The following is a 26,411-nucleotide window of genomic DNA, read 5'->3' on the forward strand; positions in this document are numbered from 1 at the left end:
TTAATTATTTAGACCAATTAAATATGCCTACTACGGCTTTACTGAGTTATCTGTATGATCACTAAAAGCAATATTCAGAAAAACTGGAGTCTGGACATGAGTCACTTAGATGCTCTAGAGATACACAAGCCATACGAATGGCTAACATCTAAAGAAGCAGAAGGAAGCCAGTGGGCGAAAGTCTTGAATGTCTAAAACTGGAATATTAGTTTTCCAGAAAAGAAAGGGATAAATTCTACGGTAGAGAGACACAAAGATGAAAACTTACAACTGCCCACTCCCATTCTCATCACACCTGCCAGGAAAGAGGAAATGTTTTACATGTACACTCAAAAGTTCATTTGGTCAACTATTTAAATATTAAAATCTAAGTACTTGTGACTTCTGCCTGTTTAAAAAAAAAGTGGTAGTCTCTACTCTAGTTCCATATTGATCTTAACACCCTTATTTAGTAGAATAAAGCAGTATTTTCTTATAATTGAAACCAGAAAGCCTAATGAGTACCCCCATCTACCTTAAATAAGAATCCTTTTAAAAAATGTTTTTAGTCAAAATAAAATTGCATCCCATATTCTGTTCCCTTTCTCCCTCCAGCCCCTCCTATGTTTGCTCTACCCAACCCTTTCCATGCTGCTTTTCCATTCTTAAGTCTATAACCTGTTTTGTATTAAAACCAGACAACCCATAAAGATAATTTTTAAAAATACTTTTAAAATATTAACTAACTGTTCAAAGTCAGTAGTTTTATAATTAAAGGATATGGGCATGCAACTTATATAAAGAGACCAAATATTGATAATCATAAAGAATTGCTTGAATATAAAACACTAATTTTATTCTACTAATGACATTACACAAGAGTAAATATGAAATGTGTTAGAGAACCATTTTAAGGATCTGAATTTCCTGCATGAATATATTATCAAAAATAAATTAGATGTTAAAATTTTCTATTAAAACATCTCAATTTCTCCAGTGTTCCTGAGACTGGATAGAAATCGCTTTACTTAAGCAATTCTGGACAAATCCATTAAAAAATGCTAGAGGGAACTTGTCAGTACAATTCTGGGGATGGAAGAGTTGACTGCAAGCTCTTTCATCTTTATTTAGGCTCTTCTGCTATATATTTCCTTTCTGAGAAAAAAAATTATCTCTCTGGAAAAACACGTTGGGGAAAATAGCAGTACCAAACTATATCATAATGCCGTAATCTATGTAATTAAATTATTTCATGGATCAATTGGAATGTGCAAATTGTGTAAAACTGTGAAATGTAATAATGTTTTTGACATTATGATTTCAGATGGCTTATTTATTCTTCAAGGGCTTTATGCATTAATGCTCATTTGATTTCTTTGAACAAAGAAATGTTTGCAGGTCTGCTTTGGTTCTTCAATCATTAGACAAATTATGCAGGAAGCATATTCTGTGTAAGGCACTGTGTTAAAAGCTAGTGAGAAGTGCAACAAAACTACTGTAGGTCTCAGCTTCTAAGGCGTCTACATTATAACACAGGCAGGAGGCTATGTGATGTAAAAGACAGGACACTAGAAATACCAGGTTTAAATGCCATCTCTACCTGTTGCCATCTGGGTCTCTGGTTTTTAATGTGTAAATCAGGATAAAAATATCTTTCTGCGATAATTGTCATATAAGTAAGGGTATAACATCCATAAAGTGCCCGCAAAATTCAATATTCGAGCAATCAATGGTATTCCTTTCTCCTTCTAAAAGGGAAAAAAATATGAGTGTAAGACCTGCAGAATATATAAGCCAATTTCACAAAGTGCAACACAGGAGTTGTGTCATATATTTTTCATATCATGTTTATCAACAAGGGGGAGAGATATTAGAAACATCTGAAAGTCTTATAACTCTCGGATGGACTGCATTTATCTCTTAAATCCAGCTGACCCTACTCTCCCACTACACCCACACTGTGAGACATCCGGAAACACAGAAAGGATGGAGAGGCTGAGGTGTCAGAAAAAGAGGAAACAAGTAAAAAAAACCCTTTCACTAAAGCCCCAATCCTTCCCATTCATTAACAACAGTCATAACATTGAAATATAGAAAATCTTTAAGTTTGTATTGTGTCATAACTTTTTGCTTCTCAACCAAAAGTATGATTTTGAAGGTTTTTCTTTTCCCTGTAATTAACACTGTGACTACCCTGTATTAGGCACCTTGAAAATGTTACCCACTTGAAAAAATAAACTGTGAAATTAGCTAACTTGTATCAATTATATATTATTGCCAACATTTTGTTTAACTTATAAAACAGTTTGCTACTGCTGCAGGCTTCTGTTCAGAACAGCAGTAGTCAGGAGATGAGCATGCCTCTATAAAGAACACGAGAAGCAGCATTGGATGGAGTCAGTTAGAACAAAGGAGCTGAGTCACGAGAGCTGGGGAGCATTTGAGCCTGGGCTCTGAGTGCTGGATGGGTGGGTTTATCCAGTGCCCAAGACTCAGAAAGGCTAGGAGTGGTAAATGCTGTGGCAAGTTCGTGATGTTTGGTTCCAAGACTTTTGGAATGCCTGATTTTCATTCATCGCACAAGGAGAACTGAAGGGAAAAAACAAATGTGATGCTACTGGAACACTTGGCTTTCAAAGGATGAACTTGCCATTTAAAACAGGATGAGAAGGCAAGCTGGAACACTGAAATTGCCGCTGACAGTGGAAATTGCGCTCTTAAACGGGGCAGAGCCAGTAACGGAAGAAACATTGCAAGAGTTGGTAGAGAAGAAACAGCAGCCGGGTCAGCATGGTGAGGTCGAACAAGAAGAGAAAGCTGGACTATAGAATCAATGTTCTAAAAGAAGTAACTACTCCATTTAAAGATGTACAAATGCCAAAGAGAGAAGCTACTTTAAGAAAGTAGAATATGCAATTAACAAAAAGACACCTAAGTCTGAACTTAGTTTGTACTTGCAGCATTTAATTTATTAGGAAAAGACATTAAAATAAAACCTATCATGATTTTCTTCCTTCCTGTCTGTTTGCTAGCAGGAAATGCCTGGTGTCAGGGGCTTCTGCTGCAGTCATCCATGGCATTTGGCTCACCGTCCCAGTAGAAGTAGATCTCACCAGGGAGCATTCACGACAGAGTATTAAGCAGGTTATAATCCTCATCATTCAGGGTTGAACGAAAAGTCCATTTTATTAAAAGAAACGTATTTTTGTATCAGCAGTTAAGAATAATTCTTGGGTTTATCTAAATAGCAATTTATGGTTTTATATATCTATTACAGAGAATTATATACTACTTATCACTTTTGTTTTTAATAAAACTTATTTATTACGTAAAACTAAGATCCCCATAGTAACAAAACTTCAAGTGGTGCTACATAAGTGCTCCTACCTACGTATCTGTGGAAACCTTCTATTTGTTTTCTTCAAACTTGTCCTTTTTGCCTCCTACAATGATTATAGTGAGAAATATGTGATTCATAACAATTACATTTCTGTTTCTAATAGGTATGAGGACACTACAGGCAGAAAGATATCTGTATAATCTGTCATGAAAACAGAACTTTTAACTACTAGAGTTCTGATTTCCACTATGTCTTCCATAAGGAAAACTGTCTCATGAAGAGCAATGTGGCAATGGCACATATTTTTCTACTTAAGTAATTATGATAATATATACATTGAAGTATGTGTTAAAGCACAACTGTATCTAAGAGTGCACAAATTTAGTTTTGTCAGAAATTTTATTTAAGTAGTAAGCTAAAAAATTATTTGAGAATATTTTAAGAAGAAATTTTAAGGATTTTAAAAATAATGAAATATGTGATTACAATAAATTGATTTATTGAACAAATATCTGGAAAATAATAAAGTACCAGTAGTAAGCCATAAATCTGTCCGTATCAAACTTATAGAGAAGCAGGAAGCCATGCACCAGGAATAAACTACAGGGAAGAGCACATTATTAAGAATATGGGAAGAACAGTTTCCTCAGGGCCTTTGGGGTAGAAAAATGTGATCTGAATTGAAACCAGAATAAGAGGTAACAAGAGAAGGGGAGGTGGGATATGTCATAAGTTATACACACACTTCGTAGCACTCCTGAAGATATGCTCTATGAATTGAGAATGCAAACTTGATACAATTTAAAACCTTTCCCACTTGAAAGACTGATGTATTTGCAGAGGCTCTTCCCTCTACCCTCTGTTTCCTTCTGCCTTGACCATTCTATGTCTGGAGAATTCCCATTTGTTCTTTAAGACTCAGTGCAGCGCATCTTTAAGTTCCCAGTCTAAGCACTTCTTATCTTCCATTACTCCAGGTAGGACTGGTCACTCCTCAGTTATCCTCTCCTATATCACAACTGTTTCCCTCTGAAGCCAGCAAGAGAGTGACAGTGCCTACAAGAAGCCTGGGTCCTATCAACTCTGATGTCTTGGCACTTCTGTCATCTGGCATGTAGTAGTTGTTCAGTGAAGAATACTCCTTCTTTTAGTAGAAAAATGTGCAAGTTTGAAATATTCTTTTCTTTACTTATCTTCAAAGAACTCTGTAGAGGGTAGCAATGGTGCTAATTATATTACAATTGGGCAATTACCAAGAAGGTTTTGTCAATTTTTTGTGTTGAGTAAGACTGGCTTGGTACTTTGAGATCCCCAATCTTTATCAGACCACACAGTGGTCACTTTTTAGGGATTATCATGCTTAAAAGTATAATTATCTGTTCAGGATAAATTACTTTCACTTATCTCGTTATTTCACCCTCTTTTTTATCGTAAAACTGTCTTATTATCCAAAGTGATTTTTAAATTACCCATGCTGATATAAAAACAATAAGTAATTAAAAGGGAAAATGAAAGTGATTTATAAATTCATATAAGTAAAAACAAACACTAGTGATTTTTGGAGAATGCATTTTAAGTGAAATTTATATGTCAGTATTTTATATAACTGATTAATGATTAACACTTTCGTTATGTCATTTAATTTCTGGTGATTAAAGTGTTATCTCACAATGTGTGGGTCATGAGCTTTATAAACTGAAGTAGCAGGTACATTTTGTTAAGCACTGATCTAATATTCTGTTTTTTCTTCATCTGGTCCCATGATATGCTTAGTATGGTTTCTGCAATTGCTTTATCAACAGTAAGCAGGTTTCAGCATTTGCAATAGCCCTTTTAATGTTTCATCAGACTTGCTTCTCCACAAAGGCCTATGCAAAATCCACTTGTAAGGAGAATCACAACCTTCCAGTCTTTGACTCATTTAGAGGCCCTTGAGTATTCAATGATGTGAAAAGTGACATATATCTGTGAATTAAGGAACCTTAATTATACCAAGAGTGTACTTCATTATAAAATGCATAATTCAGGAGATGATTCCATATGTTGAAAATCCAATTTAATTTTAAGGCTCAAATTTACTTTCTAGTTTTAATCATATCTAAAGTAATTTAAAATCTTGGAAAAAAAACACTTTTGACTTTCTGTCACAGTCAAACATGGTAAACAGTTCTGATGCAATGGCCTTTGCTAAATCATTTCTAAGCTTCTAGAATTCTCTCTTCAACAATGACTTCCAAGCCAGGTCTTTCCCAACCTTTAAACTATCTCCTGTCATCTGCTCATCATGATTAATACCTGAACAGGAAGTACTCTACAATTCTCATCCTAGAAACAAAGAAAATAGTAAGCTGGATCAAGCTAAATAGAAAACATTCAGGGTTATCAATTTCTGTGATTGTCTACTATTCTCTGCTAGCAACTGTTATTCAAGGACTTCGCTAAAAGATGCTTCCAGGTTCAAAAGTCAAATATAGGGAGTGATTGTTGAGACAAATATAGGAACTTTATTTCACGCAGCTTAGCATCCTGAGCAGCTTTTAGTAAACTCACATAATTAACCTTACTTCTCTCTCTTATTCAACATTCACTCTTTCTCCCCAATGCTTCTCTGAGTCAGCAAAAGTATTTGCTGGACCCAAGTCCAGCTACTAGCTGCACAACAAGAAAACTACCTGGAAAGACAAGGTACTAAAACAAGGAAGAAAACTTTATTAGAAAATATGACTTAACAGAAAACTGGAGGTCTCTTGTCCAATATTAAGCTATCTGGAAGCTGACTTATGGGCTTTCTGTAGAAGGGGATGGTGGACGTCCCAGAATTGGAGGGTACTTGGAGAAGCTCAACTTGATGATGTCTCTCTGTCTTTAATCTACCCAGCCACAATATGTCTTCAAAAATAGTGATTTCCCACTGACTAGTTTGGATATCAGAGTATACTATCAATAGGCTTGATGAAGTAGCTGCCCAAATTGTCAACTAAAGTTATATATGATATTCCTAATCATCACCTTCAAAAATCAACCATTCAGGAAAGGGTTTACTATGAATAATTGGGTTTTTGTATGTTTGTTTGTTTGTTTGTTTGTTTGTGTGAGTTTGTTTGTTTGGTTGGTTTTGATCAGAGGTTCCAGTCTGTGGAATTTCATCAAAATTAACATGAATAGAAAGGTTTATGGGACAATTGAATAGGAATAGTGAATTCTGGTGTGGTTTGGTAGCAGGGGTGTGGAGCTCTTATTTCATATCCATGAGATAGTTCAAATGTGCAATAGAATGTACTTGTATGAGATTTGTCTTTTACATCCGCTGACTCTTCCTCTCCTATTCATGTTCCATATAATTATATCCTCTCAAATGGAACAAGAGTTGTTATATATCAAATATGACTCACTTCTTGACTTTCTTATTTTCTTCCTTTTTTTCTCCTTGCAAATGTTTGCCTGTATTTGAAAGTACAAACATCCAATAAGAAAATACTTAGTCTCAAGAGTTAACTTTAACAAAGCACACACTATAATAGAAAATACTAATTTTGTGACAAATATCCATGAGTCTACATCAAAAACATGTTGGTACAGATTCCATCCCAGATGAGTTATCACTTAAAAAAATGACAGCTAGACAAGACAGTATCTCATAGGTATTTACAGTATACTTGTGTATCATTAACACTTTAAATAAAATTAGACCAAACAGTAAATTGGTGATATGAACTGTACTGTTCTTAACCTTTAATTTAAACATTCCAGTAGGTTCAGGAGATCACTAATTTAATTATATACTTCTCCTTATGAAATTTTAAACTTAGCCAAAGTCACCATGAAAGTGGTTATCCATACCTTTAGCCATCACTGTCATCCATGCACATATTGCTTGTGAATTTTAAAAGCTGAAATAAAGACAGGAATGTGCAGGTATGATATATTTGAAAAGTATTAGAAAAAGATCATTACTCAAGTTTACTATTTGCCTACTGAATTGTGTGAACTGTATCCTAAAACTGCAGTAGAGCTAAGGCATTCATGCAGGGGTGGAAATACATATTAGAAGTGAAAAATCTCATCCTTTTCTTCATGTAAGAAAATGGAGAGCACATGGTTGAAAGAAATGTGGTATATCAAATTGCTTAAAATATTTAGTAAGAATTAGTAACCTGGGAACATGGAGGATATTTTCAGTGCTGTTCATAAAGAATCCCATTTGTGTGAGTGTGTGTACAAATATATGGGTGTTACTTGACTTATGATAGGAATTCACCCATGCAAACCCCATCCATCATAAGACAGAAATTCCTTTAGTAAATGTAACTATATAGCTTAGCAATATAATGCATTGCAGGACATCTATCTTGACATTGTGACCTCATGGCTAATGAAACACTGCAGTTCATTATTGTGTCACATGAGCTTGAGATTAATCACTAGCCCAGAAATGGTTGCTGGTATTTACCCAATACTCGTTTTCAAACCATCAAATATTTGAAAATATTACAAGTAGAATCATCCTAAGAAAATCTGGGGCCATATTTGTTATAAAATGATAGCTCCACTCAATGTCCTAACTTCAGATCTGACTCGATAGCTTCTCAGCAGCAGGGTCTGGCTACATAGTGCTAAAGGTATTTTGTGCATTTCTCATTAAGTTTCAGGAAATGAAATGAAAAACAAAACAAAACTAGAATGTGAAACAGAATGAACTTGGATGACACCATTTCTCATTGATTAAATTGTTGTGGATGGTCCTGGTGCTGTTTGTATTTTCATGTTATTTCTGTTTCCCAGGAGGGGTTGTGTGGACCAAGGAATGAATCACATGCTCAGGTGACTCCTTGTAAACCTTCTTCCAATGAATAAAGAAACCAATCACTGGGTGAGTAAGTGAGACTGTGATATGCAACCATACATGCAGGTAAAACACTCTTTATGCATAAAATACATTCACAAAAAAAGAAAAACTATTTCTGCCCAAAACAATTGGGCACAAGTAAGAATAGCTCCTCACAACCTGATATAGCTGTCTCCTGAGAGGCTCTGCCAGAGCCTGACAAATACAGACAGGTGCTTCAGCTAATCTTTGGACTGAGTACTGCTTCCCCAATGGAGGAGTTAGAGAAAGGACAAAAGGAGCTGAAGGGGTTTGCAACTGGATAATAAGATCAACAATATCAACCAATCAGACCCCCAGAGCTCTCAGGGACTAAACAACCAAGCAGAGAGTATACACATGGCTCCAGCCTCACATGTAGCAAAGGATGGTCTTGTTGGGCAACAACTGGAGAAGAGGCCCGTGAAGGTTTGATGCTCCAGTGTAGGGGAATGTAAGGGCGGGGAGATAGGAGTGGGTGGGTGTGGGAACACCCTCATAGAAGCAGGGTGGGAGGGGGATAGGAAGTTTCCTGTGGGGTGGTCAACTGGGAAAGGGGATAACATTTGAAATGTAAATAAATAAAATATCTTATTAAAAAAATACCACCTCACAAACTAAAAAGTTTTAGGTGCACTTAATCATATTACTCAAAAGAAAAATGTGAGCATCCCTGTAAATGTCTTTTCTTTCTCTTCTATATACCAAGAGCCCATCAACTCTTACTGAAATAAATTACCAAATTATTACTGAAACTTTTACAATTGCTTTTTCAGGAGATTACATGATAAATATTCACAGCATTTGTAAAACAGACAAATGAATAACGATGTCATTACCTCAATCTTCTAGTCTCTGCTCTTCACAATAAATATTTCCAATGTGTTATGCATTGTTTACTTTGACTGCTAGCCTTTAGGTTTCTCTACAACCAATGATGTTCATTCTCTTCTACCATCTTGACAAAATAGTTTATAGTATGGTCCCAGTGGCCACTTTGCTGCTAAATCTAAAGGTCAATTTTCAGTCCTGGCCTTGACACATAAGATTTCAATAATTTTGGTTCACTATTTTACAGTACCTGCTTTTATAATGTCTGTCTTTAATTATATAAAGGCTCCAATGTTATTTTTATGTCAGAAATGTCCCCTAGAGTGCCATGTTCCCAGCTGGTAACCCTATTTTGTAAGGTTGTAGAGACTGTTTCTCAGAAGAGAATTACAGAGGATAACTCTTTGAGGATAAAACCTAGCTCTGTTTTCTGCTTTCTTATAGAACAAGATTTGTGAAGCCTTTCTACATGCTCTGGCCACCATAAACTCTGCCATGAATTTTCCCCAACATATTAAACTGAAATCATAAGCCATAGTAACTATTTCCTCCCCTTAAGTTGCTTCTGTCCAGAATTGTATCAAAATTATTTTAAAAGTTGATAATACAACTAAATTATAGACCCAGAGAGAAGACCTATGACATGTTTCACCAAAGCACATCATTTAGCATAAGCATATACTCTATAAATAATATCTAGACTCATAAATTTTCTATAATAAGGTTTTACTTCATCCATACTCTAAGGAACAACATTATTCTGCATTTATTTGCCATCAAATATGCTTCCTTCTTCTTTCAAATATTCCTCATTTGATACTTGAAATTGTGTCAGTGGTTTGGGGGAACCATTGATGATCTTTGAAAGGACACCTTGAATAGCTAACCTCATCTTACACTAAATCTATGACAATTCCACACATGGCATGCAGCGCTGATCATTCACAGGTTACGCGTATATTATTGTCTCACTGAATTACATAATTCTCTTCTGCTTTAACTGCACAAAATGGAAAGGAGAGGTTTGAAGGTTGTGAACAATGAAAAAGCAACAAGCAGGTATCTACCATGTCATACTCACATTTTCCACCTATAAATTAACTATGCTGTTTTCCAAGCTTAGCTAAAGCAAAACAATCAAATAGCAACAGAACTAGTGATATCTCTGGAAGAACCTATGAACAATAGCTTTTCCACCATTTAACTTTTATCGCTGGAAATAGAAGTCAAGAGCCTTCTGAATTTTCATATGTTTTTAAGTCAGGAGTCTAGCTTGTGAATATAAAATTTAGGTTACAGGGAAACATAATTGACAGACAAAGTAAGAAAAGACATTTAAAAGTTCAGTAGCTCATACATTTGTCTTTATAAGTAATTTCCTTCCTTCAAATTATGGTCTACGGACATGTTTGAAAGTCTTTGACTAAAATAATCTGGCTAACAAGGACTTTTTACTTATCTTCTATAATGCAGCTATTTTATCTAATGAATGTGTACTTACAGATTCTCTAAAGTGCTTCAGCATTCCATCTCATTTAAAATTACTAAGCAAAGACCTGTTAGTCAATATACATCCAGTAAGTGGCCATAGCAAGATAGCAATTAAATAGAAACATTAAATACACATACCAAACACAGTCATCCTTTAGTTGTTTCTTTTCCTGTGGAGCTGGCATATAGAACGAAAGATTGTTGCTTTGTGTCCTTCACAACTGGAGACTGAAGCATGTGACCTACTCTGGCCAACAGACCTATAAGGAAACGTCCAGAGTAGAGAGGATTGAGCTCTAAAGTTGACAACAAACTTTTCAGTTAAACTGTAAGGAAGAGGATAACATGTACTTTATTCACTTGGACTACTCTGAGTGACAGCATTACTCTTACAGAGATGGTTTTAGAAGGATTGTAAGAGCATAAACCTTTGTGCTGTTATAAAGCAGCTGAGGTATAGTCCACTTTTTATCAGGTAAAACATTTATTATTTTATTGTTTTAGGCCGTTTAAGTCCAAATATTCTGTTACACTAAAAAGTCTAGTGTTATTAAATTATGTATTTAAGCCCTATTTCCAATCACCAAATTCTAATAAGGGAATTTCACTTGTGTGTGTGTGTGTGTGTGTGTGTGTGTGTGTGTAAATATACATACACACACATATATATATACATACATACATATATATGTGTGTGTTTTTATGTATATGTATATATATATGTATATATATATATATCAATTCATAGTCACCTAATTCAATAAATTATTCCTATTTTCTATCAATGATTAATTGTTTAAAGATTGTATTGACTAAATTTGTCATGGTTTCCCTTAGGATTTAGCTATTTTCATAGATGAGAATTTTGTGGTGTTAACTATGTTAGCAACTCCCTCCTAAAGACATGTGCATGCACTGGTTGGACAATTGCTATGCATACATCACTGTGTTAGAGTCCTGTCACTACAATAAATACTTAATGTAATTAAATTACAAGGAAAAATTTATTTTTTAGATTTTTTTTATAATTGCTGCTGTTTTTCTTTTCCTAGCTCTGGAATTAATAGAACCAAATGTTTTACCCCATGTCTGAGAAGAAAAACAGAGAAAAGAAAAAGGGGGATAATGTGTCATCATTTCTTTTCAGAGGATACCTCCAAATGATCTAAAACAGTTTTTAATTTGTTTGTTTGTTTGTTTGTTTGTTTGTTTGAGGCAGGGTATCTCTGAGTACCCTTCACTGTCCTGAGACTCCCTGTAGACCAGGCTGGCCTTGAACACAGATCCAAATGTCTCTCTCCACCTATCAACTAAGTGCTGGGATTAAAAGCATGTGCCATCACCTCCCAGCTGATCAAAAACATTCTTTATAGATTTTTTTTTAAGTTTCCCTAAAGTTCAATTTCCTCACTCACTATATGAAGTAAGACTAACATATAGACCTTTGGGGATTCATGTGATCTAAATCATTGAAATCTCTGTATTCTGGAAAGTTTCAGAAGGATTGTATTTAAAATTAGTGGACACCCCATAATGCTTATACTCAACATTGCACACATACATTTTATCCAGGGAAATGATGCCTAAAACATTTCCTCATATCCATATACAAGGTGATAGGAAATTATACCTTATCAGATACTGTTAAGGAGTATGCTTCTTCATAAAGGACAATCCAACATTTTCTGCTATCCAACTATATTCTCAAAATAATGTTAAGATAGACTGGATCAATCAAAGTTTAGTTTCACAATTTAGTTCTCAATATGAGATTTATTCATAATTTTATATTTTGTTTAAAAGAAGGACGCTCATATGTAGAGTTGAACCTTTTCTAGAAAAGTATAATGGAGCAGTATGATGATTTTTCTTGGTTGTCAACTTGAGTGCATCTGGAAATACCTAATGGAATGGGATGAAAATGAGGTGTTTACTTATTTTTAAGTAGGAAGATCCACTTCATTTTAAATCAGCATGTTTTTATTTTCTTTGTTATTTTCAATTAGATATTTTCTTTATTTACATTTCAAATTTTATCCCTTTTCCTAGTTTCCCTTACCAAAACAAAACAAAACAAAACAAAACAAACAAACAAAAAAAAACCCTATGCCATCCTCCCTCCCCCTGCTCACCAACCTACCTACTCCTGCTTCTCTGTGCTAGTATTCCCCTACACTGGGGCATTCAGCCTTCACAGGACGAAGGGTCTCTTCACCCATTGATGCCCAACAAGGCCATCCTTGGCAAAATATGCAGCTGGAGCCATGGATGCCTCCATGTGTTTTCTTTGATTGGTGGTTTAGTCCTTGGGAGCTCTGGGGGTACTGGCTGGTTCATATTGTTGTTCCTCCTATAGGGGTGCAAACCCCTTCAGCTCCTTGGGTCCTTTCTCTAGATCCTCCACTGGGGACACAGTGATCAGTCCAGTGGTTGGCTGAGAGCATCCACCTCTATATTTGTCAAGCACTGGCAGAACCTCTCAGGAGACAGCTTTATCAAGCTCCTGTCAGCTAGCTCTTGTTGGCATCCACAATAGTGTTTGGGTTGGTGATTGTACATAGGCTGGATCTCCAGGTGGGGCAATCTCTGAATGGTCCATCCTTTCGTCTCTGCTCTGCACTTTGTCTCTGTAGCTCCTTCCATGGGTATTTTGTTCTCCTTCTAAGAAGGATGGAAGAACACACACTTTGGTCTTCCTTCTTATTGAGTTTCATGTGGTTTGTGAATTGTACCTTGGGTACTCTGAGATTCTGGGCAAATATCTATTATCAGTGAGTGTATATCATGTGTGTTCTTTTGGGATTGGGTTACCTCACTTAGGATGATACCCTCCAGATCCATCCACTTGCCTATGATCATTGTTTTTAATAGCTGAGTAGTATCCCATTGTGTAAATGTACCTCAATTTCTGTATCTATTCCTCTGTTGAGGGACATCTGGGTTCTTCATTCAGCTTCTGGTTATTATAAATAAGGATGCTATGAACATAGAGAAGCATGTGTCCTTATTATACATTGGAGCATCTTCTGGGTATATGCCCAGAAGCGGTAAAGCTTGGTCCTCTGGTATTACTATGTCCAATTTTCTCCACTTCTAATCCAGATCTTGAGTCAGGAAGATACATCCCTTTAATCTGGGACTTGAGAGAGGATGCCTCACCTTTAATTTAGGCTATGCCTTTGGCTGGAAACCTACATAAGGACATTAAAGAGGGAATCTTTTCCTCTTTGCTTGTTTCCTCTTGCCTTGATAGCAATTTCATTGTCTCACTAACATTAGAGTCTACTTCATGAGCAACTTCTGGATTCTTTAATTTTCCCATCATAGCAACCATTGTTAGATTTTCTGGACGTTAGCTTTTAAGTCATTGTAACATTTCATTGATCCATTCTAATAAATAAGATGTGTGTGTGTGTGTGTGTGTGTGTGTGTGTGTGTGTGTGTGTGTACAGTAATAAATACAGACATTAGAAATGGAAATATATGGGAAGCGGTACTAATTGCACCATCTTGGGTATGTTGCATAGCTGTTGTAAAAACCAGATTATTCTTGGTAAGGTATATACCAATATCTGGCAAACATTTGGAAATACAATATTAATTGTGATTATCATTACTATACTGTTTTAAAGTTTATCCATGAGGCTGGAGAACCCATGGCTGCTCAGTTAAGTATACTTGTAGCTCCAGCAAAGACCAAGGTTTGTTTACCAGCAGTTTTATGGTAGCTTACAAACATCCATAACTTCAGTTCCAGGGGACCTAACACACTCTCTGGCCCCCATTGACACCAACACACACAGTAAATATAAATACATGCAAGCAAAGCATTTGTTTAATAAATATTTTAAAGTAAATTTATAGGTTTTTGTTTAATGTACCATTGGCTCTTTAATATAGAGGTGATATTTATTGTTTCAGTGCGATCAGCACTTTATGTCAGTGGAGAATTGATTCATAAAAAACTCATATATTTAAATTGAATCCCTAGTCATCAATGCTTTAATATCTAAGAAGGTGTTTTCTATTTCAGCCAGTTACAGAGAGAGTGCATAGATAGAGATTTAAAAAAAAACTTGTCAATAAGAAAATGAGCTCACCAAGATTGTTCATGTTTAGCAGAGTACAAATCACTGCCCAGACTAAGCTGTAGTGTTACTGGTAGCAGCTATGACCCTCCCTTGAACTTCCACCCCAAATACCATTGCAAATATGTTTGCAGGTTAATTTGTCAGTATTGTCCTCAAACAAAAGAGCCCCTTTTTATTGGCAGGTGCAGACAAAGCTTAGAAATGCTATACAAAAAGGACTCGATAAAAAAAGAGAGATGGCCTTGCTGAGAAGGTGGTTCTTTCTGATTTTCTGTAATAGACTTCATTTTGCCATGAAATTAAATTTATAGTATATCTGCTAGACACTGGGACTCCAGCGAACCTTCACTATTCCCTGCTTTGACATTAAAGCAGGCATTTTCATGGGGAGACCATTTCAAGCCAAATAACTGGTTATGTGAGCCGTTTACAGAAAGCCTTTATTTAAAAAGAAAATGGATAGGCGCTACCATTTCCAGAAACCTTTAGTATACAGGCACACATTCAGATTTTGTTGTCCCTGGAGAATATGCCTAAAAAGACAGATGTAGCATTAAACAATGGAAAGCTTTTTGGCCTACTACAACACCTCTTGTTTATTATTTTGACTCACAATCTAGCATTTATCAGGTGGTGAGCTACAAATAAAACAGCAAAATTCTATTCCAAGAGTGGAGAGTCTCATCATAATAAAAATACTGCCTATGGTTTCTGCTCTGAAGTGCAGATTACATCAGGTGGTGTAGAGAGTTAGGCAGAGTTCTGGAAGGAATCTATATCAAGAACCACAACATAAGGCAAGAGAAAACTTCCTAACCCATACCAAAGTATAGAGAGTACAGAGTAACTTACAATGTTTAAAGACTTAAGTTAACTTCAGTGCTCATTTACATAATCAATTCACAGTTTAAAATAAATAGAACACTGAAAATTCAGATAGTTAAATTGAGTGCCTAGCTTTTGGAATCAGGGTGATTGAGTCATCAGAGAAAATTTTAGGTTTCATTTAAATTTTATATATGATCACAACAATAAGCAGATTCATGCCTTGAAATACAAAAAGGATGGATTTATCAGTAATGAGTATTTAAATTCTTCAAAAGCCAAGTTATTTCTCAGTGAACAAAGTGGGTTAATGGTTAAGAACACTTTCTGCACAAGCATAAGACCTGGTTTCAAATCTCCAGAACTTATGTAAAAACCAAGTACAGTTAGTTCATCCTGTGTTCACCCCCAACTCCAGCCGTGCTGAGGAACAGAGGCAGCAGGGCTGTTGAGACTTTCTGACCATCAGCAATTCAGGATCAGTTCCATCTCAACTGAATCAGGCATGGGATATCCAATTTCATCCTGTCCTCCTCTGGTCTACACACACACACACACACACACACACACACACACACACACACACACTCATATATATATATATATATATAAATATATATAACACCCCAAGCATAAACAAATGAAAAAAATTATTATTGACATTTCTACCCAAAATCATGTGCTTCAATTTCTCATTGATAAATGGCAAAGTCATGATCTAAATATGTTACTTACTCATCAAGCCTATATCCAAAACCAAGTCTTTGGGACCCAAACTCAAGCTCTTTCATCCTTATAGAAAGATACACTGATTTTGAAATATACCAATAATTATTATATGTAAGTTTTTCTAGTGCTTAAACTTTTAACTGTTCTTAATTCCTTCTTTTGCCTGTTAAGCAAATTGCCTTCAGACATGACAGCCATATGTTGAGGTTCTTATTTCCAATCATTTGATATGTTACAACTGCAACACCTTAGAACCTGGACATACCAGCAGCACTGACGCAATGTATATCATTCTTCCAAGCAAGACATAGTTAAGAGAAGATGAACAAAAACATCTACAAACTGATTTTGTAAGATTAATCAAAGTTGGTAGCTACAAGAAGAAACTCTGAAAGGTTTTGAAATGCATACCCTACATTGGTGGCAAACTGTAAGTGGTGGGGACCTGTCCAGCTTTCCTGGAAGGCAGACATAATGAATGCACCTGTTCATCTGAGAGGCAGTTTTGAGTCAGATTTTTACAGTGGGTGTGGGAATTCAATGATATCTGAGTGTGATTTGGGTTTATTACCACATTTTCAATGTGAGAAAATCAGGCCTCAAGAGAGAACATGTCTTTCTAGAATTCATAGTTCACTACTTACCAAATTCTTTTTATATATAGCAAGTTCAAGAATAGGTATCCCCTTAGAAGTGACAAATGTAGGAAATGGGTTTTAGCAAACATTTAACATGGGAAGGAGTATCTAACTATAGAGGGCCAATGCAAGCTTCTGTTCTATGAGTTCCAAGTTGTCATACTTCAAACTTGCTCTCTCCACCCCTAAAGTGCAGACAATATTTGAGTTTTATGTCAAGAATGAAATTACAGGCTGTATCTTCAGGTCTCTTTAAAGCATAAATTAATATGTGAGCATGCCTTTTCCACACAGAATTCTTTCTGTGGACTCCATTCAAATTTATATCCAATGTTGTTTATGTTAAGGATGGTCTGTGTGGTGAGGAACATCAGGCATGGACCAAGGCTCTGGGAACACTAGTTAAGCACAGTTGCATGATTTTTTTTTTATTTTAAGATGAGGGATGTACTTCAGGAATTTGCAGACTTTTACAGAAACTCAATATCAATCAATCATCTAGAGTTGATTCACAGAAAAAATGCACACTGTGTACACATACACACCAGACTTCACGTGACACCAAAGTATTGTCAAAAACACACCAGTTCGTAGCATTATACAATGGAAAATTTTCTTTGAAAAGAGAATCAAGCCACCTTTATCATAGAAGCCCCTTTATGTTGGTCTTGTTTTTTAATTCATAAGAAATGATACTCCAAACATTAAATAGCTCATACACAGCAGATATGAAGTTTGACTGTCATGTGGATCCTGAACAGCTGGAACTGGGGCTATTCCAGAAGTGGTTGCCTGTACAGGGATATGTTCTACCAGCATGGCTGCCTAATCTGGCCTCAGTGGGGGGAGGAAGCATCTAACCTCACAAAAACTCAGAGAATGTTGCAGAAGAGGGTACAGAAAGATTGTAAAGGTCATAGATCAGGGAGATTGTTGTGAGATTTTGTATTTTAATAATATCAAAAACATTTTGTGTTTTTGAGACATTAGCCTAGGTTTTCCCCTTAACTTGGGCCTCCCTACGCAGGTGAGGCTGGACGGTGAGTGAGACTCCGCAATCTGTTTGGCTCTCCAGCATTGGGATTGTAAGCATGCTATCGTATTCAGGCTCTTTAAATGTGAGTTCTAAGGATGAAATTCTTAGGGGTCTCTAATGCCCATGCTTGAGTATTAAGTATTTGCTCCAATAAGCTATCTCTGCACTTCTGGAAACACTTTCAAAATTCAAAATTAGATATTAGAAAATATCTAATAAAAAACTAAAAAAGAAACAAAATTACTAAGCTGAGGTAATACATTAATTACTATTAATATAAATAAAAATTGAAAATGTTTGTATTAAATAAACTAATACAAATACTATCTTATTTCTGGGAACTAATAAATCCTAGTACTCTTTGAGAACCACATTTATTCACATGAATATATATTCTTACATTTGCATGGACATTTTAGGACAGATTAAACCTGTGTTGTGTATAAATCTACCTTGCAACTTAATCCGAATTACTGGTGTACTTACTGTAAACAAGCACATTATAACAGTCACATTATATCAGAAGTTACATTGTAAGATGTCATCAACTTTTAGTTGAGGATTCTTTTATCCTGATGGTGACGAAAGGGCCTGCAAGTAAGTCAATGAACATCTCAAAACCTCTTCTCACATAATGGTATTGCAAGTATCTCAATCATCACTTCCCCCCTCCCCCCCCCACACACACACCACGTTAATTACTTATTTACAGAAGTGGATTTTGAAATTTTTCTAGAAAGATTGTATTCTGTTTCTTTTTTGAACATACTACAAAATACATGGTTAAAATACAGAGAATTTTATGAGACAGAGGTTAATTGATTTTAAGATTAGTTCCAATGATGTATATTTTCAGTCAGGATAGGAGAGGGGCATTATAAAATACTTGTTGTATAAATAGAAACCCAGTCAATACTACATAAGTCAGTAGCTAAAGAACCAAGACAGAGAAGACAAGAAGTTCTGGTATAGGTGTAAAGAATGCAATAACTCTTCACTGTAACATGTGCAGCCCTGAGCTTCCATCACTTTATGTTATTATGCCATTTGTTGATTGTAGTATTTTCACCTGATTATAATAGTATATTCTAAGTATTCATATATTGTTCTTTATATATTCTCAAGTTGAAATTTGGTATAAACTGGTTTTTAATGTAATTTTTAAAATAAGGGCAAGGACTGGGAAGTTGCTAAACTTTGCTTTGAAACTATATGAACCTGACTTTATCTCCAGAACACAAGTCAAGCATGGTTGTGCACAGTTATAATCCAAGTTCTGAGAAGGGATAGATGGGTCTATGAGCTCACTTGCTAGTCAGCCAGCAAGCTCCAAGCATGGTGAAAGTACTTGTCTCAAAATAAAGTGAATAGCCTTCCCAATTAATGACTCCTGAAGTTGTGTATTGATCTACACACACACACACACACACACACATACACACATGCACACACACACACACACACACACACACACACACACACACACACACACATTTTCAATAATTGAACCACTAGAAGCAAAATCAAAATTTTGTTCTTGATTGAAATGTATTTTAAGACTTTAGAAAATGAACTAATAGGTTATGAGAAAAAATAACAATCAAGAGTGAAGGCAGATGTCCAGGATGCATAGCCAGTTTTATAAAAGAAATGAGAATTTTTGAATGATGACCTTCAGAATTCATAGAATATTCATGGATAGAAGATGCTGGGGCCTAGCAAACACAGAAGTGGATGCTCACAGTCAGCTAATGGATGGATCACAGGGCTCCCAATGGAGGAGCTAGAGAAAGTACCCAAGGAGCTAAAGGGATCTGCAACCCTATAGGTGGAACAACATTATGAACTAACCAGTACCCCGGAGCTCTTGACTCTAGCTGCATATGTATCAAAAGATGGCCTAGTCGGCCATCACTGGAAAGAGAGGCCCATTGGACTTGCAAACTTTATATGCCCCAGTACAGGGGAACGCCAGGGCCAAAAAGGGGGAGTGGGTGGGTAGGGGAGTGGGGGTGAGTGGGTATGGGGGATTTTTGGTATAGCATTGGAAATGTAAATGAGCTAAATACCTAATAAAAAATGGGGAAAAAAAAAAGAAGAAGATTAAAAACAAGATCCAGCCAAGAACAGACTCTTACAGAAGCACTGAGAGTTGCTCAATGAATCTGGACTCAGCTACCACAGCTTCAGGATAGAGGTAATCTAGATGCATTCTCTATACTCACCCATGAGGAAAACACATATCTTTAAACTTATAACAATCCATGAATAGTAAAAGAACAATTTATCCCAACATGAACCTTGGTGGTAGCATAGCCCACCAACATGAACATGGCTCCAAGTGTGGCACTTGTTACTCACATCCGCATGGAGTTCAGTGGTCATGGGCATCAACATGACTCCTAGGTGCCCCATGATCTCAGACTCTCACACAAAACATGTGGAAGTCCATGACCCATGTTCCTGCTGGCTATACAGGGCAGGGATGTCTGCAGACTCACATTTGAGAAAGAGAATCTTAGAAGGAGTCTAGGAAAATCTCACTCCCACCCCATGCCATGAAAAACAAAGCAAAACAAACAAACAACCACCACCAGCAAAAGTAAACAAACAAAAAATCCAACGTTCTAGACAGAAAGCCATCAGAGAACTTTTAAAAAATTGTGATAAGGGTGCTGAAACGTACTTATCTACAATTGATAGCTTCTAGCAAAGGTGCAAGAGGTGAAGGACTCAGTTCTCTTTAAGTGGCTGTCTACTGCGATTTTGACTGTCTTTTACTAAGTATATGGGCAATGCAAATTGGACTTGTGATTCTTTGTTTTCTCCTCCTCCTCCTCCTACTCCTCCTACTCCTCCTCCCCCCTCCTCCTCCTCCTTCCTCTTTTTCTTCTTCTTTTTCTTCTTCTTTTTCTTCTTTTTCTTCTTTTTCTTCTTCTTCTTCTTCTTCTTTTTCTTCTTCTTCTTCTTCTTCTTCTTCTTCTTCTTCTTCTTCTTCTTCTTCTTCTTCTTCTTCTTCTTCTTCTTCTTTTGGAATGGGAAGATAAGTGTTATACAGACAGCAGACCTGGGAGGACTGAGAAATTAATTGTGGTCACAGCTAGTTAATTCTCAAGAAGCATAAAGTTAACATAAATGGTCTCCAAGTAAAGTAAATGTAAACCTGGACTGATATCAAGCACAAATATCCAAAAGCAAAAAATTAAACTTTCTCTGAGGAAACTAAATTAATTTCTAGGGATTCTTATCAAGACTCAAGGTATATGTGCATAGTTTAAAAAAACTGCAGTGATATAAATGTTCATAAATGATTTATTAAAGATAAGAATAACAGAAAGAAATTATGAATCATAATTATATGTACTTGAGATTTTGATCCTATCAGATATTAAAATTACAAGAGTTAGAAAAGTTTACATTGCAACAAGAAAGGCAATAAATAACAAATTCAACACAGGCAGAGAGGAAATTATGGATCAAATTAGAAAACGTATATAGACTTTATCCAGAAAAATGATGAGATAAAGATTATAAAGGGAGGTTAAGAACCTGGATGGGCAGAGAGTTTTAAATGCATGTTCCATAAGACCTAGAAAGAGATTGGTAAAGGAATGAGAAAGAAGAGTTATTTGACAGGATAATGGCAAAGGGTCAAACCTGGAAAAATTCTGATCTCTAGACTCAGGAAGCTCATAAAACCCTCCAAATAACAATATGAAAAGAAACTCATGTGCAAAGAAAGAAACTGTCAAAGCAAAAAAAAAAAAATTACAACAGTCAGAGAAAAAAATAAATCACCTTCAAAGGAAGAATTGTTCTCAAAAGTTGACTCCTTCACAATAAAGAAGAAAGTCAGACTTCTACCAGATGATGTGGGAACAGTTTTGGTTTTTTTGTTTTTGTTTTTTATTTTTATTAGATATTTTCTTTATTTACATATCAAATCTTATCCCCTTTCCTAGTTTCCCCTCTGAAAATCCCCCATCCCTTCCCCCATCCCCCTGCTCCACAACCCACCCCTCCTGCTTCCTGGCCCTGGCATTCCCCTGGCCCTGGCAGCTGGAGCCACATGTCCCACCATGTGTTTTCTTCTATTGGTGGTTTAGTCCCTGGAAGCTCTGCGGTTACTGGTTAGTTCATATTGTTGTCCCTCCTATAGGGCTGCTAACCCCTTCAGCTCATTGGGTCCTTTATCTAGCTACTTCATTGGAGACCCTGTGTTCAATGGATGGCTGTGAGCATCCACTTCTTTATTTGTCAGGCACTGGCAGAGCCTCTCAGGAGACAGCAATATCAGGCTCCTGTTAGCAAGTTCTTGTTGGCGTCCACAATAGTATCTGGTTTTGATGGTTATTTATGGAATGGATCCCCAGGTGGGGCAGTCTCTGGGTGGACATTCCTTCAGTCTCTGCTCTGAACTTTGTAACTCCTTCCATGGATCTTTTGCTCCCCCTTCAAAGAAGGATCGAAGTGTCCACACTTTGGTCTTCCTTCTTTTTCGAGTTTCATGTGTTTTACAAATTGTATCTTGGGTACTCTGAGCTTCTGGTTTAATATCCACTTATCAGTGAGTGCATATCATGTGTGTGATTGGGGGTACAGAGCCAAACAAAGAATTCTCAACTGCAGAATACTGAATGGCTGAGAAGCACCTAAAATAATGTTCATCATCCTTAGTCATTAGAGAAATACAAATCAAAACAACACTCACACCAGTCAGAATGGCTAAGATCAAAAACTCAGGTGACAGCAGATGCTGAAAAGAATGTGGACTCCTCCATTGCTGGTAGGATTGCAAGCTGGTACAACCACTCTGGAAATCAGTATGGCCATTCCTAAGAAAATTGGACATAGTACTACCTGAGGACCCAGTTTACCATGCTTCAACCCAGAAGATGCTTCAACATGTAATAAGGATACATGCTCCACTATGTTCATAGCAGCCTTATTTATAACATCCAGAAGCTGGAAAGAACCCAGATGCCCCTCAACAGAGGAATGGATACAGAAAATGTGGTAATGGAGTACTACTCAGCTATTAAAAACAATGAATTTATGAGATCCTTGGACAAATGGACGGACCTGGAGGATATCATCCTGAGTGCAGGAACAGTTTTGGGGTTTTTTTTTTGGTTTGTTTGTTTGTTTGTTTTTTTGTTTGTTTGTTTTTAAGCCTCTCTTTTAGTAGATGCATCTCTAGTCCCAGGTTATCCACTATGTTAAAAAGAGTTTCTGCAGAAGTAATTAAGGCAGAAGAATCTGTCCTTAAATATGAAAAGTATTCAGGTAAGCCAGACTTAATCATTACATACTTAACATTTCAGTTCAAGGCTCAGAGACCCAGGAAACAAGATTTTAAAAGCATGAGAGTTGCCATTTGTAGCTAGTTTAACAGTGAGGAATGATTCCCTCCAAGCAGCAGAACTACCCTCCCTCCAGCCTAAGAAGAGACAAATCAAATCTCAAGAAGTGTATTTTATCAACAATAATGGGAAAATTCAGATTTCTATCAGGGTATGGTCATACTAGTCAGCACCTTCACGTACCTGATCAAAGAACCTACTGTGACAAACCAGATCCCAGATCTGTAAGCACTTATGTTTGTTTTTATAAGCTGTTATGTTCTGCAATTTCCAATATGACAACAAGTAAATAAATAAAGGATAGTGTAACAAAAGGACTACAGACTAGAATTCTGTAAACAGTAGATTATTGTTTAAAATGAGGAAAAAGCCAAATAGCCTTTTTTAAATACAAAAAGTAAATCATAACTAGGCAATTTTCAATAAAGAAACCTTTACCAATAGAAAACTACAGAATGTGAGTAGATGGGACGTGCTATGAAATAAAAAATACAGTAATGTGAATATATGTAAAATGAAATTAACTGTGCAAAATGTTCAAAATGATTATAAAATGATAATGATAAAATATGGGACGCTAGTTCTGAAATCAAATCAATGATAAGAACAAGAAATTACAACTCACTTGTTTCAAAACTAATACATAAGAAATTTCTAGGAACAATCTCTAAAATATATTTAATCATATAACTTAAATGAGCAGTGGAAGGATTTCAGATGCTAAAATGGAAATAAATGTAAAAGAAATAAAAGAGGCTAAAAATAACCTATGGAAGTGTGCCAAACGCCTTAGGTAAAAGAAACAGACACTAAGGCCAAGTGGTTAAAATTTTGGATACAATTATTCTTGATATTTAAAACACTAGGCTATTAATAAAAAACACATTGGTAAAACAAGTACTTCTCAAATGAAACCAGTAAGGCTATATTAGCAACAAAGAAGTAGAGTTGAAAGAAGAAACTGTTATCAGAGATTACTGTGCCCCCAAAATGAGGTCAAAATTTTATTTCCACAAGATGTAATTAAATTGTATATATCCTTACTGAAGTATCTTCAAAAAACATATAAAAAGTATTTCAATTTCCATGAGAAATTAATAGACATCTGTTGCAGAAATAGTATTCTAACCATATTAATCAGGGAAAAAAAGGACAGATAATAGCAGGAAAGAAAAAGAAAATAACTACACATACCGTGCCAAAGAGACAAAAATGATAGATGAAAAGGAAATAAGGGTGTCAGCACAAAGGAATTGAAAAGAAGGACATGACAAAGAAAGCACATGTCAGAACACAAATGAAAACAGACAACAGAGCAATACATTCCCACTGGAAACAGAGGTCAGTGCTCTATTCACATTAGAACTAAAAACCATTCTATCGAGAACACCAAACATTAACCAATAGATAACACAACAGTTGTGTTGAGTTTGTTGTTAGTCTGGCTTATGTAGCAAGACCTCACATCTCAAAAATATTCAGCAATTAAATAAGTTGATTTTATATTCAAATAATTTATTCTATTATTTGAGTTTAAAAAAACAGTAAAAGATGACTTACTGTAATAGACAACTGCATTAATGTCACTGATATACACAGACAGATTAGGAAAACAAATTAGGCAATCCCAAACTCCAACACATTATAGTATAAAAAGTAGATTTAAAAATAAAAGAGAAAAAACAGATTACTGAAAAAAAATGTGATAGATAGTGCCCTACTTAATATACATTTATTTCATATTTCACATAATTCTCAGATTAATTTTATACATTTTATGGATTTATAGTCTTCAAAAGCAGAAAATCTGGAAGACTGTCTTTATGAAATAGGAAGATGCTGGGCGTGGTGGCGCACGCCTTTAATCCCAGCACTCGGGAGGCAGAGGCAGGCGGATTTCTGAGTTTGAGGCTAGCCTGGTCTACAGAGTGAGTTCCAGGACAGCCAGGGCTACACAGAGAAACCCTGTCTCGAAAAACCAAAAAAAGAAAAAAGAAAGAAAAAGAAAATAAATAGGAAGACAAATTCACTTTAGCAAATATCCACATTCTAAGATCTACCAAAGAAAATGCATATAAAGGTGATAGCATAAAACACAAAACAAAGACAAAACAAATAAACAAATAAAAATAGAAAACAACAACAACAAAAACAGAAGACAACAAACCAAAACATGCCAATGGAAAAATGTAAAGAAACAAATATAAAACCCAAAACACACCTGCAGAGAAATTTTTATCCAGCAATATGGCTTCTCAGGCAAGGGATTACATCCAAAGATCTAAATTTATGTGATCCAACTGGAATGCAGATACATCACACCCATTTAATCCCTCTGGTTGTTATACAGACATGCCCTTAGTACACACATTTAAGGTAAAATTAGTTTGTAGAGGGAAGCAGCCATGTTTGAAAGTGATGTCTAATTGAGGAGCAGACAAAGTGATGAAATAGAGATAGATTTGACAAAATGAATCAGAGACAGAATATGACTAATTGTCATGAGAACAGCACAGGGAAGAGAAGCTATTTCATAGCAGTGCAGGGAATGATAGTGAGTCTGTTGGAAGCCAGTTGAGTGAATGAAGTTCAACTGAGTTTGGGCAATTCAGTGGAGGTTCAGTTAAGTTTAGTTCATACAGGTCAGTCCAGTTCAGCAGAGGCAGTTGAGGCCAGAGAAAAAGAAGGAATAAGAAAATTAGGACAAATTGCCAGAGTTAGCTTGAGGTTAAGCAGAGCAATTCAAGTGAGAAGCTAAGAAGATCCAGATTGAATCAGTCAGCTTGGAGAGGATTTTGAGCCACAACATTTGAATTGGACCAGCAAGCCAGAGTTCAGAAAGAACTAGAAAGGGTGAGCTTATTCAGTAGTAAGATTCCAAGGCAACTACAATTAGTGAATAAAAATTATTTTCACATGTCTTTACAGCATATGATTCAGTTCATTTGGTGTTATATACTTTTCCTCATTAACTTAGAAACAGACTTCAAGCAATAGTACATACTTATAAAGACTAGATGAACACATTGTAAAATATAAAAATATTCACAAGCAAAAGGAAACATAAGACAGCATCATTACAGAAAGATGCACAGAAGAACCTTAGAATGAAGATAGAATCTCACTTCTGAACGTGAACCAACAAGGAAATGATGTTGAGGCATACCTGTCCTTCCACATTATTCATCAATATCCACAATAGAAGAATATAAAGGCAGACAGCA

General features: G+C 35.9%; 1 long non-coding RNA gene across 2 annotated transcripts in view; it reads right to left on the bottom strand.

Moving 5' to 3' along the window:
- Positions 1 to 26,411, bottom strand: part of Gm30340 — a 469,847-nt gene that overhangs the window by 235,349 nt on the left and 208,087 nt on the right. For both annotated transcript variants that reach the window (XR_880680.2, XR_880678.2), the window contains exon 3: positions 10,644 to 10,765. This is a non-coding gene — a long non-coding RNA (predicted gene, 30340). The remainder of the gene's footprint in view (positions 1 to 10,643; positions 10,766 to 26,411) is intronic.

Source organism: Mus musculus, chromosome 3 (genome assembly GCF_000001635.26).
Source record: "Mus musculus strain C57BL/6J chromosome 3, GRCm38.p6 C57BL/6J".
NCBI classification, from domain to species: Eukaryota; Metazoa; Chordata; class Mammalia; order Rodentia; family Muridae; genus Mus; species Mus musculus.